Consider the following 13,257-nt stretch of genomic DNA (forward strand, 5'->3'; position numbering starts at 1 on the left):
AAGGTAAATTCTTTTCACACCTGTCTTTTAGATTTACAATGCAAAAACTGCATTTCAGTTTTTGCATTGATCATCAGTTTCCTGGAGATTTCCTTGATATATTTTTTAATCATTGCTTGATGTTTTCCAGAAAAATGTGAAAAATGCCAAAATAATTCGAAAGTTTATGAACTTAGGTATTTACTCAATTCCGTTATAGTTTCAATGCAGAGTGAACTCAAAATTTATGAATAAGATATTGAGAGCCTTTTCGAAAAACAATGGAACTGACTAGAATTTAAATTAAAAAAAAAACATGGCCTGTTCATTATTAATGCTGTTCTGTGTATTTATAACCTGCACCAATTGATTACTAGCTTATCATTAATAGACTGCACCCATCGTGTGTTCGTTAAGAGACATTTTGTAATGTGTGATTTAATTTTTGTTGTATGTTGAAGAACTTTAGTTCTGAGAGACTATTTTCAAACAACTGACTTTTTGCCTTTTATGTTAGAGTAAATGCAATCGGGCGAAGATTTTGTTAGTACGGTTTATTGTGAATTTCTATAATGTTTCCTTTTGGAGTTTGTTACTTATATTATTTTATACAGTGTGATGTCAAAGTTTCAATCACTTTGGTTGTAATTTTTCCAAGATAAGTTTACATACTTTGCATATTTTAGTTTCTGATATGAGCATTATTGAAAAATAAAAGGCAAACGGTAATTAAAAATAACAATATTTATAAAATGCATATATATTAAAGAAATAATAATTATAATAGCAAGCTTGACAGTACTAATTAACACGCGTGTACTACTGGGGGAGTCAGTTATTTATCTTGGAAAATCTGTGTTGAAAAAGTAACTGTGTCTACACTCTACAGCGATCAACACCCGGTCAATCACTGCCCATTTATAAACATGAGCAGTTGTGAAAAGGTGTGCCTGGTTTTATTATCTAGTGCTGCTGCACCAATTTGTCGTTCAGTGGAAGGAATGCAATACCAAAGGACAGGAGCCCTCAGGCTGCCCAATCCGAGGAAAAAAAAATAAATAAAAGAAAATAAATAAATAGAAAAAAAAAATAAAAATAATAAAAAATTCTATGTAAAAAAAATCTATGTATAGTTAATACCATTATATACACTCGATATTATTACTAATTTAAGAACACAACATTTAGTTTATAAGTTAACAGCTGTTTGAACTAGTAAGGTAGAAATATGAATAAATCAGTCTACTGTCCACTTCTAGAATTAGTAAACAAGGTGCGTCTTCTTTTAAACACCTTGTTAGAAAAAGATTGGAATGCTACAAAGTTCATGGCATCTTGAATCAAAATATCGAGGTTATCAGTTCTAATAGGTTGAGTGCTGTTAAATAGTTTTTGTCTGAAGTCGTCATAAGCCGAGCAATAAAGTAGAACATGCCTCCAATCTTCTACTGCTCCACAAAAACACAAAGGGTCAGGTTCAAGTCCAAATTTACACAATTTACCCCTTAGTGAACCATGTCCAGTAATTAAATAAGACGTTGTCATTGAAGGATAACACCATCCCATAACTTTCTTATTTACAGCAAACGTTTCATCTTCAATGAACTCCCTGGTAGTGAGTCTTGTTTCAGTGGATTGCCATCTATATTTCCACTTCTCAGTGAATTTTGACCAAATATTAATTTTCTCCTGCCGAATGTCCGTGGCCGGATTTCAAATGTCGACGATTTGAGTTGCCAAACCTTTCTTTAAGTTAGAAATCATGCTTTGGTGGTATGCCACATAAAGGTCAATCGGAATACAACCTGAGATCACTTGGATTGCATTGGTTGATTGTTCTGCAACGTCTGTGTGTTGCCAATCTTTCTCTGCAATGATAAAAATTTGGCCTTCACTGTGACGTGAGTAACCCTAGGAAACCATATGGCAGCCGAATATATTACAATTGTCAAAAATATAGTCTTGTAATATACTGCCAAAGTTTTGTGCTTTATACCCCATTCAGCCCTTGAGAGCCTAATCACATTGGCAGTAAACTTCTTAATCTTTTCAGCTACGTTCTTTACGTGGGGGATAAAAGAAAATTTGTCATCAATTAAGAGACCAAGATATTTATTTTGAGAAACATAAGGAATTTGGGTATTGTTGATATGAAGTTTAGGAGGTCTGTTATAATCCAGTTTATTATTGAAGATCATCATTTTAGTTTTTGTCTCAGAAATTTTTAATTTGTTTATTCTAGACCATTCCAGCAAATCATCCAGGATTTCTTTCCCATTTTCTTTTAGCAAATGTCTTGACCTACTGGTATGCATAGCACTAAATCTTTGGCATATGCTGTTTTATTGCAAATTTGACTTTCTTTTGGTATAGTTATTGGTCTAAAACAGAATTCCAGAGGAGAGGTCCAAGGACCGAGCCTTGTGGGCATCCTCTGGAAATGAATTTTGAAAATACCAAATGTTGTGAGATTACTTTTATGTGCCTATTTGAAAAATAAGATCTAATAACCTGATATAGTAAATCATCACAATCTGCCTCTCTAAGTGACCTGAGAGCGCTCTCCCACCAGAATGTATCGAAAGAGCCCTCAAAGTCAATAAAAACAACCATCATATATTTATTGTCTGTAGTTTTTACATAGATTCGCCAAATTTCTGATGGCATCTTCAGTGGAGGAGCCTTTTTTAAAGCCGAATTGTGAATTAGAAATCATATTACTTGTAGCCAAAACCTTTTGCATCCTAGGCGCTAATAATCTCTCATAAAGCTTTCCAAGATTTCCTAGATGGGATATAGGTCTATATGCCTTGGGATCCGTTGCCAATTTTCCAGGCTTTCTGAGCATCTTTAATAACGCAATCTTCCAAAAATTTGGAAAAGTCCCCTCTAATAGACATTGGTTAAATACATTCAACAATATATGTGTTAAATATTGGTGAAATCTTTTGATTGCCGCATTTTCAACTAAGTCCATTCCAGGACATTTTGACAGATTTATTTTAAAAATTGCAAGCGCAAGTTAATCTAGACTAAACAGTTCTGTGTCATTTGATCCCTTGTAAGATCCGTTAACGAACCTTATCTGAGCTTGTTCGGTTGCTCTGAATGATCATCAGGGAAAAGTCTGTCTATAATAGCTTCAACCGTGGAGAGCCAATCAGTAGTCAGACTTCACGAAAAATTTTGTATATTAACCCCCATGGATCAGAATTACCTGTATGGGACACTAGTTTCTGCCATGAGGATCTTTTGGCTTCCGCAATAGCTTTGAAATATTCCTTACGTAATTGACAGTAGATTTCTTTTAGTCGCCTAACGTCTGTTTCTGTTAAGTATCTGTGCCTCTAGAAATTCTTCCTTGCATTTATAACCCGTCTTCTCAAAACAGATAACTGGGGATTCCACCATGGGGGTGGAGCCAGGTCTCCTAACTTTTCTTTTAGTGGATTCAGTCAAAGCTCTGTAAAGAGTGTTTTGCCCAAAGTAAACATATTCTATTGCAGATAAACTGTTCAATCGTGCAATTTTATCATCTAAAAATTCTTGTTGCAAGACTTGCTTAAATTTGGTCCAGTCCGTGGTTCTGATGGAGAAGCGGTTTAAATCCTGAAGGTGACCTGAAGAATCTCCATCCCTAACGTTTAATACTAAATCAAAAGTGATAGCACGGTGATCGCTATTGCATACATCCGGACAGACCATCCAGTTTTTTACATGCTGCGACAAGCATGGAGAGGAAAGGGTAAGGTCAACGTTAGACCGTCCGTGAACGTTCCAAAAAGTTGTTGGCATGTTGGGAAGATTATGCACATTCCAATGGTTAGTCAATATAAATTCTTCAAACACAGAACCTCTAGCGTCGTTACGTTCGCTAAACCAAAGTCGAGATTTTGCATTGAAATTAGTTGAAACAGTATATTTCCACTAGGAAAAATGCTTAAAATTTCTTCCAAAAGATGCGTTGGTACCTCAATATTATCATTTGGAGCGCAATGTAAAGAAACCATGTAGAAGTCTAAAAAATGGGTAGAAATATGGATGCAGATAGAAAAGGATGTGCAAAAACGAGATATGGCTGTAACAGTTAGAGCTCCATTAAATACAGCAATGGCAGTTTTTGGCTGCTTGGATTCACATGCAACGACTCTAGCTACTAATGGGTATCCAACAACGTGATATAACTTATCCGTTTGTCTGTACATCGAGTAGGGCTCCTGAATAGCCAAAATGTCTACTTTATCCTGCAAACATGAAGCTCTTAGTTCATCTACGACGCAACGTGAATGTTGCGCGTCCACCTGCATTATTTTAGGAAGTATTTGTTGGTAGATCTATTGTAATTTAGATGGCTTATTTGTGTATTATTCATTAGCAATTTTCAGTCTTGCAAGTTCAGCTGCCTTCTGATATTCTGGACAGAGTGGATCCCTTACAGAATGTGCATTGTCCCTATTCCCCCTCTTACAGTTTATACATCTGGGGGGGTTGTTCTTTATGGGGGAAATCTGCATATATATGTCCCTCAGCCGCACAATGACCGCAAGATCTTGTGGGTGGAAAACTGCGTGAGGTGGCCAAATCCCAAGCAACGGAAGCATTTTGTCACTATTGTACATTTCCTGTATTTATGGGCTGAGAATCCCAAGAAATTCTATCGTTTTTTAAAATATGTCTAAATAATCTCGGTGAGAAACCTATCGCCCAATTTATCACTTTTGTCTTTGTACCGGAGCTAAAACGTAACATCACCTCTTCCTGAATCTCTTCAAAAGTAAATCCATAATCTTTAAGATTTTTCATAAAAATGTCCTCTACTATTTCTTCCCTAGTTAAATCTCTTGAAACGTCATAAACTAATAGTGTAGAAAATGTCATTTTTGGTTTGTCCGACTGTAGTCCAACATCTTTAAATGTGGAGGATTGTCTAAGCAGCTCTAAATCCTCCTTGTTAGATGTTTCAACTAACACCATTATTTCTCACAATTCTGACGTTTTAAATTTTTATGTTCAGAACGCAGAGATTTGGCTATTACTTCTTTAACTTCCGAACCCGAGGCCAGCTTGGAGTCGTCCACCGGTCTAAAGATCGCCACATGCTGAGGGACACTGATTTGTGTTGTAACAGTTTTAGCTTCCATAAGTATCCTATCTCTAGAGTCAATTATATTATAATTCTGCCCCCTTCAACTCTATCCTCTCCAGAATACATCTGCTTCGTTTGCGTCGAGCTGACCTTGACTTTATCGGCGTAAGATAGCTGTAAAGGTGGCATCAAACCAGCCTTGTCACTCATGATTTGGTCAAACATATTAGCTCTTACTTGTAATTCCTCTGTCTTGACTTTTAACTTCTCATTTTGAATTATCAATGACGTTGTAATTGTTTCCATCTCTGCCCAAACGCTTTGGATTATGTTTGAAGCTGCCTTAGTTACTTTATATTGGTTTCAGCAGCCATGAAATCACTCAAGGTTTTCTTTATTTTCGTCAAAACCTCCTGCATACTAGCACTGTCGGCAAGGCATTCTGCATCAATCGTAAAACTGGGTCTGTCTTAGACTTATCAGTATTCATTTTATCCGGACATTCTTTGTCTTTTATGCCCTTATCCTCAAGAACACCCAGATTAACCTGAGAAGTAGACGCGTTAATTTCACAATCGCTTTGTACAATATTTACACAAGAAGTCGTACTTTCAGCTTCGATGTCTTTATCTCCTGACTCCAAACTTATTTTTATGAGAAGTGGAGGTAGGTTTAACCCGATCCTGAGCCAAAGGAGGTAAATACTGCTGTGTCAGTTGAGTAACGTGATTAGTGAGGGCGTCCGTAAGCGCGTTTATCAACTTTCCATAGATCACTTGGCCACTCTTATCGCCATTGCCTTTTATCAGGATTCAATACAGAGTTTTTCTGTCTCTTCTCCAGATGTTAATTCTTTAGTTGTCAGATCTGGTTTTGTGTTAGTTCTCGCGCTGTCACGACAAAAATCACAAGACCATTTTAGTCGTCTTTCTTTATTTAACTTCTTAAATGATGGACCTAGGCAGGCTGTACAAAATTTACGGCTACAGCATTTAAAGCAGCATTTAAAGATGGCCTCAGGGTTCTGGTGACAGATAACGCATTTCTGTGTCATTTTAGAGCTGACAACCCTTTCAGATTGCATACTTTAAATTTAACTCACTTCTACACCTGCCTCTGTTACGGTTAAATTTCACTTAAAGCAGAATTTCGCTATTTGTGAAGTTTACAAAGATACAACTCCTGGTCTACACGTAATCCTCTTGTCTTTGTTCTTAGATACTTGCTTCAGGAGGGTTATCTCCCTCTGGTATTAACCCTACTCAGTGCCATGAGTACTTGCTAGTTTAGTGCTTTGCTATTGGCAAGTATACATCAGACTATTCTTATGATCTTTAGTCTTTTAAGTAACTGGATAACTACTGTATATGGTAGTAAACGTAAAAATAATAATTACCTGTTCATTGCTTGCATGTTTAAAGTCCATCATATATTCAGGCATCCTCTTAGCTATCCATCAGTATATGACACTATGGGGAAACTTTTAATAATACATACTTAGAAAACTTTCTTAGAGGAGCACAAATCAACAACACTATACCCTACCCGCGCTTGCGCAGACTAGTCATTAATATATTTTTTATTAAATTTGTGATAAGCCAGTGGGGGTACTAAATCATCTAACAATATTAGAATCATCAATGTGCAAGCGTAAGTTTCAACCGCCATCATACATACATAGCACACAAAAATCATCAGTGAAAAAAACAGCACTCATCAACATTAAAACCATAAAATATGACCAGAGTTGCATGAACTCCATTGTCCATGTGACTAAAATTAAGTAAATACTCCAGAGTCCATAATTAAGAAATTTCCTCTCTGGCTTATTGGATCCATTGATGGTTGAATAGAAAACTCTGTTTTCTATTCAGAACTCCAGAATAAATTTTAGTAGGAACATCAAAATCAAAATGCTGGAGCTTAGATTCATGGAAATTAACATCTGCTCTCCTCCCCACCCCACGCTGGCTGTTGCATCAAGGCCACCCGATGGGGAGATTATTCCTCATCTCAACTCTTCAACGGATTAACCAGATCCCCAACGGGGACATCAGCTCAGTCTGTTACAGTCGTCTCATCCAATCTTTTTCACAGATAATTTTTCCCTAACTCCACAGACCAATGAAAGATATTTGTAGCTTTGAATCCATAAAATGATTATTTTAAAGGGGATCCCAGAAATAGAAGGTTGAGGAAACCCAAGGAATGCATTATTGGCAAACGAAATAATGTATCTTACCTAATTAATCTGAAACCATGTAATATCATCAAATAACTTATCAGTCTGATAAGTTATTTACACTTTGATAAGTGTGCGCAGTGTGCTGCTTTTTCTAGCTCCAACACAGCGGCAATCTCCAAGGCAGAATGCGCTGGTCCCAAAGGAACTAGTTATTGTTGGTGACTCTATTGTCAGGGAGACGGGGAATATATTGTGTAAAAAGGATAGATGGAAGAGGACCAGGGTATGTCTGCTAGGGGCAAAGGTTGATGACGTTGTAAAGCATATATCATCTTTTAAGGGCACAATGAATGGATATTGTTGTACAGTTAGCACCAATGACATTAAGAGTAGGAGATCTGCAGATTTACTTAACAAGTACAAGTCACTGTCGAAAAAAAGCCGGGAATTAAGGTTGAATTTGAAAGTGTCTGCAATTCTGCCCAGACACGATAGGAGGGAATACATGATGAGAGCCATGTCAATCAATTCGGCCCTGGAGGCAATGTGCAAGGCTCAAGGGGTAGAATTTTTTTCAGCGTGGTCTGTGCTTATTAACAGGAGAGACTGCTTCTACAGGGATGGGATACACTTAAATAGAAAAGGTGCAAGAATATTTGCTGATGCTATCGAGGCAGTGTTAGGGGAAAACTGGGTCGGAAAACTGCTAGCTTGGGGAGGGGATTCACAGACTAAAAGGTTAAAATTAGCCGCAGGCAGAGATGAAGGTGATTCTCTTGCACAACCTCTATTAGAATAAGTAGCGACCTGGAGCGAGGGATGCTGGGGGTTTCAGGGACTGATAGCAGTCATCGTGAAACAGGTGTGTATATGGAATGTGTTCGGGTAACTAATAATAAGGATAGGTACATGTGTACCAATGCTAGAAGTATAGTAAATAAATTTGAATTTGAAGTGTTGGTCAAGACATCAAATGCGGATATTGTTGGGACAGCAGAGATGTGGTGTTACACAGATATAAGGAATGCAGAACTGGAATTTGGGGAGTACAATGTGTACAGAAAGGATGGAAAGGGAGGAGGTGTTATGCTGTTAAGAGGTGTTAAGAAAAATATAAAATCAAAACAAGTTCATCCAGTTGATATAGATGAACAGTGCACTGTTGAGTAAGTTTGGTGTGACATAAGCCCTACGAAAGCAAAAATAAGAGTAGGAGTGTGTTATAGGCCTAATGACTCGAATGAGTACAATGAACAATTGTACAGAGAAATAGTGGGCTAGTAAATCGGAATGTCTTATAATGGGGGATTTTAACTTCCTAGATATTGACTAGAACTTGTGGGTTGGTCACTCACTCACACACTAGTAAGACTTTTGTGGATTTATTGGATGATTGTTTTCTGCAGAAACATGTTCGAGAGGCAACCAGAGAGGGTAATACTCGTGATGTGGTTATCAGCAGTGATCATTCGTGTATTAAGAATTTGCAGATAAAGGAACCACTAGGTGGCAGTGATCAGAGTGTAGTGATGTGGGATTTACTTAAAGATATAATTGCCATCAGGGGTAAGGAAAAGGGTTTTTGCTTCCGTAAAGGTCAGTACAGTGATCTCAGATAGTTTTTAAATTCTGTACAGTGGGATCAACTGACAATGTTACCAACAGTAAATTCTAAGTGGGAAGCATTCAAGGAATTAATCGTGGATGCTACTAAAAGTTTCATGCCTATTAAGAAATATTGTTCAAGGTTTAGGGCCTAAATGGTTATCAAATTAAATAATGAGACTCATGACAGAGAAGAAAAATGCATGGGATGCATATAAATTATTAAGCGACTCAGAAGCCTATGTCAGATATAAGCTAGTCTGTAATCAGACCACAAAGGAGGTTAGGGAGGCGAAGGCAGATTACGAAAAATCTTTGGCAAAACATGCTAAAAAAACCAGCAAGGATTTCTTTACTTATATAAACTCTAAAAGGAAGGGGATGAATCTGATTGGTCCACTTGATATCGATGGTTCGACTGTTGATGATCTTGCTCAGATAGCAAACAAACTGAATGAGCATTTTGCATCTACATTCACAGATGAGCAGTTATTAAGGTTTCAAATTGGCAGAAGGTTATCAAATTGTAGCAGGGTGCTTAATGATTTTGTAATAACTGAGAGCAAAGTGGAGGAGAAGCTGTTGAAGTTAAACATAAGAAAGTTACCTGGGGTGGATGGGATCTATCCAGTTATATTAAAGGAGGCGGCAAAGCAACTAAGCAAACCCTTAGCCATAATTATGAGAGCGTCCTTGGACTCAGGGGAGATTCCCACGGACTGGAGATGTGAAAATGTATCCCGAATTCACAAAGGGAGGATCGAAGGGTGACACGAGTAATTACAGACCAGTTAGTTTAACTTCTGTTCCGGGTAAATAATGAAGTCACTGGTTAAAGATGCATTTCAGGATCGTCTAGACAAGACTGCAGCAATAATTCAGACACAGCATGGGTTTGTTAAGGGAAAGTCTTGTCTGACAAATTTGATAGGATATTATGATGTGGTTTCAGAGGAACTGGATGCAAAAAATAATTTTGATATCATATATTTGGATTTCAGGAAAGCTTTTGACACTGTTGCTCATGGAAGACTATTGTACAAATTGGAGCAGAATGGTATTAAGGGTAAGTTTCTACAATGGAGAGAAGGATGGTTGAGTGGGAGAAGACAGAGGGTGGTAATTAATGGGTGCTGCTCTTCGTGGACTAATGTTATTAGTGGAGTCCCACAGGATTCGGTGTTGGGTCCTCTGTTGTTTTGTTTATTTATCAATGATATTGATGAAGGTATATCAGGCTTAGGGATCGAAGTTTGCAGATGATACAAAGGTTAGCAGGGTTAGTAATGGCAGTGTGCAACTGCAACAGGATCTAGATAATTTGGGCAGATGGGCTAAGAAATGGCAACTGAAGTTTAACCTTGACAAATGCAAAGTACTGCATATGGGTAGAAGTTACCCCAGAGAAACGTACCAACTGTGTGGTACTACACTTAAGGTGGTAGTAAATGAAAAAGACCTGGGAGTAATTGTGCAGTCAGATATGAAATTTTGTGAGCAATGCAGATAGGCTGCCAGGGCAGGTCATGGGGTTGTGTCAATGATATATAGGAATTTTGCTAGCAGGGAAAAGGAGGTGATTGTCTCTCTGTATAAGGCAATGGTCAGGCTACGCCTTGAGTACTGTCTACAGGTCTAGAGGCCTCATTTAGGAAGGATGTAGATTTGCTTGAGCGTGTACAGAGAAGGGCAACAAGATTGGTGAGGGGAATGAAGAATGAGGGGAAATTGCAGTGGCTGGAGACTAGGCACCTGCACGATGATCTGATTGAGGTGTATGAGGCCTTGAATGGGTTGAGCACGCTCAATTCTGATGGGATCCTTCCACTTGTTCAGATTACGAACCTAGGGGGCATGAATTCAAATTAAAAAAAGACAGATGTAGAATAGATGTGCAGAAATTTGCCTTTAGCCAGAGCGTGGTTAATTGCTGGAACAAACTTCCATCTGTCGTTGTGGAAGTTGAGAGGTTAAATAAATTTGAGGAGGAACTGGACAGGAATTTGGAGGGAATGGTGTGATTTTTTTTCTTTTTTTCTTTTTGGCTGATGCTGCATCTGGTGAGTATGGGCTTGGCACACCCAGTGTCCTGAACTGGATATCATCATTCTTCTCTTTCTTGGTGATTCCCTTCTACTCTCTCTCAGGGTAACCCGGAAATTTTTTTTAGCTGGTGCATCATAAGCCTCGGGTTTCCTTGCACTATATGGCTAGTAATAATAATAATTAGGCGCCTCCGTAGCCAGGTGGGCAGGAGCAGCAGTGCTTAGCACACGCTTCTTGATTAGACCGGGGTTCGAGCCCGTGACCACCAAATACGGAGGATGCGGAAAGGTCAGGGAATGACCACCACATATCCCAGGAGCAATATGGCCTTAGTTGCTAATGCTCCTAAAAACCAAATAACACAAACACACACACAAAAATAATAATTAGCTCCTACACTTGCTTCTTGCATCACATGCCACTACTACTACTACTACTAGAGCTACAGTTGCTGATGCACCAACAAACCCAACAACAACATATTCCGTGCATTTCCATCATAGTGCAGTCTGAGTTATGTCACAGACCCATGCTATAAAGGATGTAGTGTTGCTAAGTCCGATATAACAATACAAAAATTTCAATTCTCTGTGAAGGGATTCTTGGATTTTATTTTTAAACTGCAAAACTCAACAGTAACTATAAAACTGGTTTTGTTTATTTGGTGTTCTCGGGGAACTTAGAAAGATTGCAGTTCAAGAACAACAGATATTTATCTCAGAACAGCTTCATTCTTTTCAGTAAAACGTACGAACATCACAGGTGTTTCTACCACACCTCATATTACTCCAATCTGTTTTATTAGCTCTCGCGGTATTTTTCGGAATTCCTGAGTATCCCTTCGGTCGCATTGGGCGTACATCCAATTAAACGAAAGAGAGCAAACACTAGAAAGAGCCAATAAACTTCATCTGAAGGAGCAAATAAAGCGAGGACAGTGTCGCCTATTTTCTCTGCGCTCCTACACAGTTATATAAATTCTCGCCAATTAATACAAGAGAAGCGGAAAATGAGGGAGATTGACTCCTTGTTAGTGCTCGCTCATGTGTTGAATTTCAAATGAGTAATATGAGTCAAACAGACCTCAAGGACTAGTAGTTGCTCAGAACTTTTGCCGTATATACACTGGCAGACTAAATAAACGTTGGTATATTCAAACAGTTAAAGGACAGAGAAAGAAGAGTAAATAATTCCGGAACTGTAGAACACCCAGAGATGTTGTACGAAGAAGTACGTGCATCTCTTAATTGGTTTCATTACGTGCGCAGCTTCGAAAAATAGTTAATGAAATCACTTAAACGTTGCATAGTATTGTATGGTGATTACATTTTTAAGAGCGGAAGAATAATCGCTCTTAAAACAAACTCTGTCTACCAATTCCGTCAATAAAAAGAAATTTGTTTCATACATGACGTACTTCTGGCCCCCTTCCCCCAACGAATAAAACTTCTTAGGACTTTTGTACTTAACTGAAATGTTTATTTCGTTCGCCCGGTTGTGCAATGGATGATTTTTGCAACGGATGTTTTATAACACATGATACAACAACTGCATCGATTGTATTATAACAAATCAGTGTATCCGAAATAGTGTTCAGAAAACCGAGACGTTTTTATTGAATATTACAAATAAATAACGTTTTTGCTTCAGTTTTTTCCCGAGTATATCATTATTATATTCGGAAACTAAATCTTCAGGTTAATTCGTCTGACTGATCTGTTGACTAATTATTGTAGATATTGATATACCATATAGGGTAACAACCCGAAACCCTTAGTATACCTCAGTTCAGTGTACGTGAACTACTGAACTTAATTTTATAACTTTTTTGGTAGATTATCAAAAAACAAAGTTATAAAATCAAGCTAGACATATGTAGGGATGCAGAAATTCAGATTTTGGAGGTTAAAAAAAAATGTGAATTCGTGGCTAATTGATTGTCCAAAGTGGCGACAAGAATCATCGTCTTGGTCTTCAACAATGAGAAAACGTAACAATAGCGCGCGCTTTACAACAATGGTGAGAACAGCCGTTCTTATAAAGATTTTTCTGAGCTTTGCTAAACTATTGGACACGTTTTTCAGTGTTTAAAGACCTCGTTCTTCTTTCCCCTTATCTCAAGTTCAAAAGTATAAAAATCTGAACTGTTGCTTTCATCATACACTTTTACACTCAAGTGCATCATTTTCATTAAGTTTTACCTTGTTGTTCATTTGCATCACTAAGTTTTAAGTGTAAGGTTATTGCTGTTAATTTTAAATTTGCACCTATCACTTGCCTGTGATGTTCAGTTTAAGTCAACGAAGAAAATTTTCTTTTTATTTAAAGTTCACGTCGAGTGGTTGCTCGTTTTCAA

General features: G+C 37.8%; 1 protein-coding gene across 6 annotated transcripts in view; it reads left to right on the forward strand.

The window, feature by feature from the left end:
* Nucleotides 1–13,257, forward strand: part of LOC150081815 (RNA-binding protein Musashi homolog Rbp6-like) — a 1,034,865-nt gene that overhangs the window by 276,408 nt on the left and 745,200 nt on the right. The gene's annotated exons all lie outside the window — the stretch shown is intronic.

This window comes from Mastigoproctus giganteus, chromosome 8 (assembly GCF_048544385.1).
Source record: "Mastigoproctus giganteus isolate SK-2022 chromosome 8, ASM4854438v1, whole genome shotgun sequence".
In the NCBI taxonomy this organism is placed as follows: domain Eukaryota; kingdom Metazoa; phylum Arthropoda; class Arachnida; order Uropygi; family Thelyphonidae; genus Mastigoproctus; species Mastigoproctus giganteus.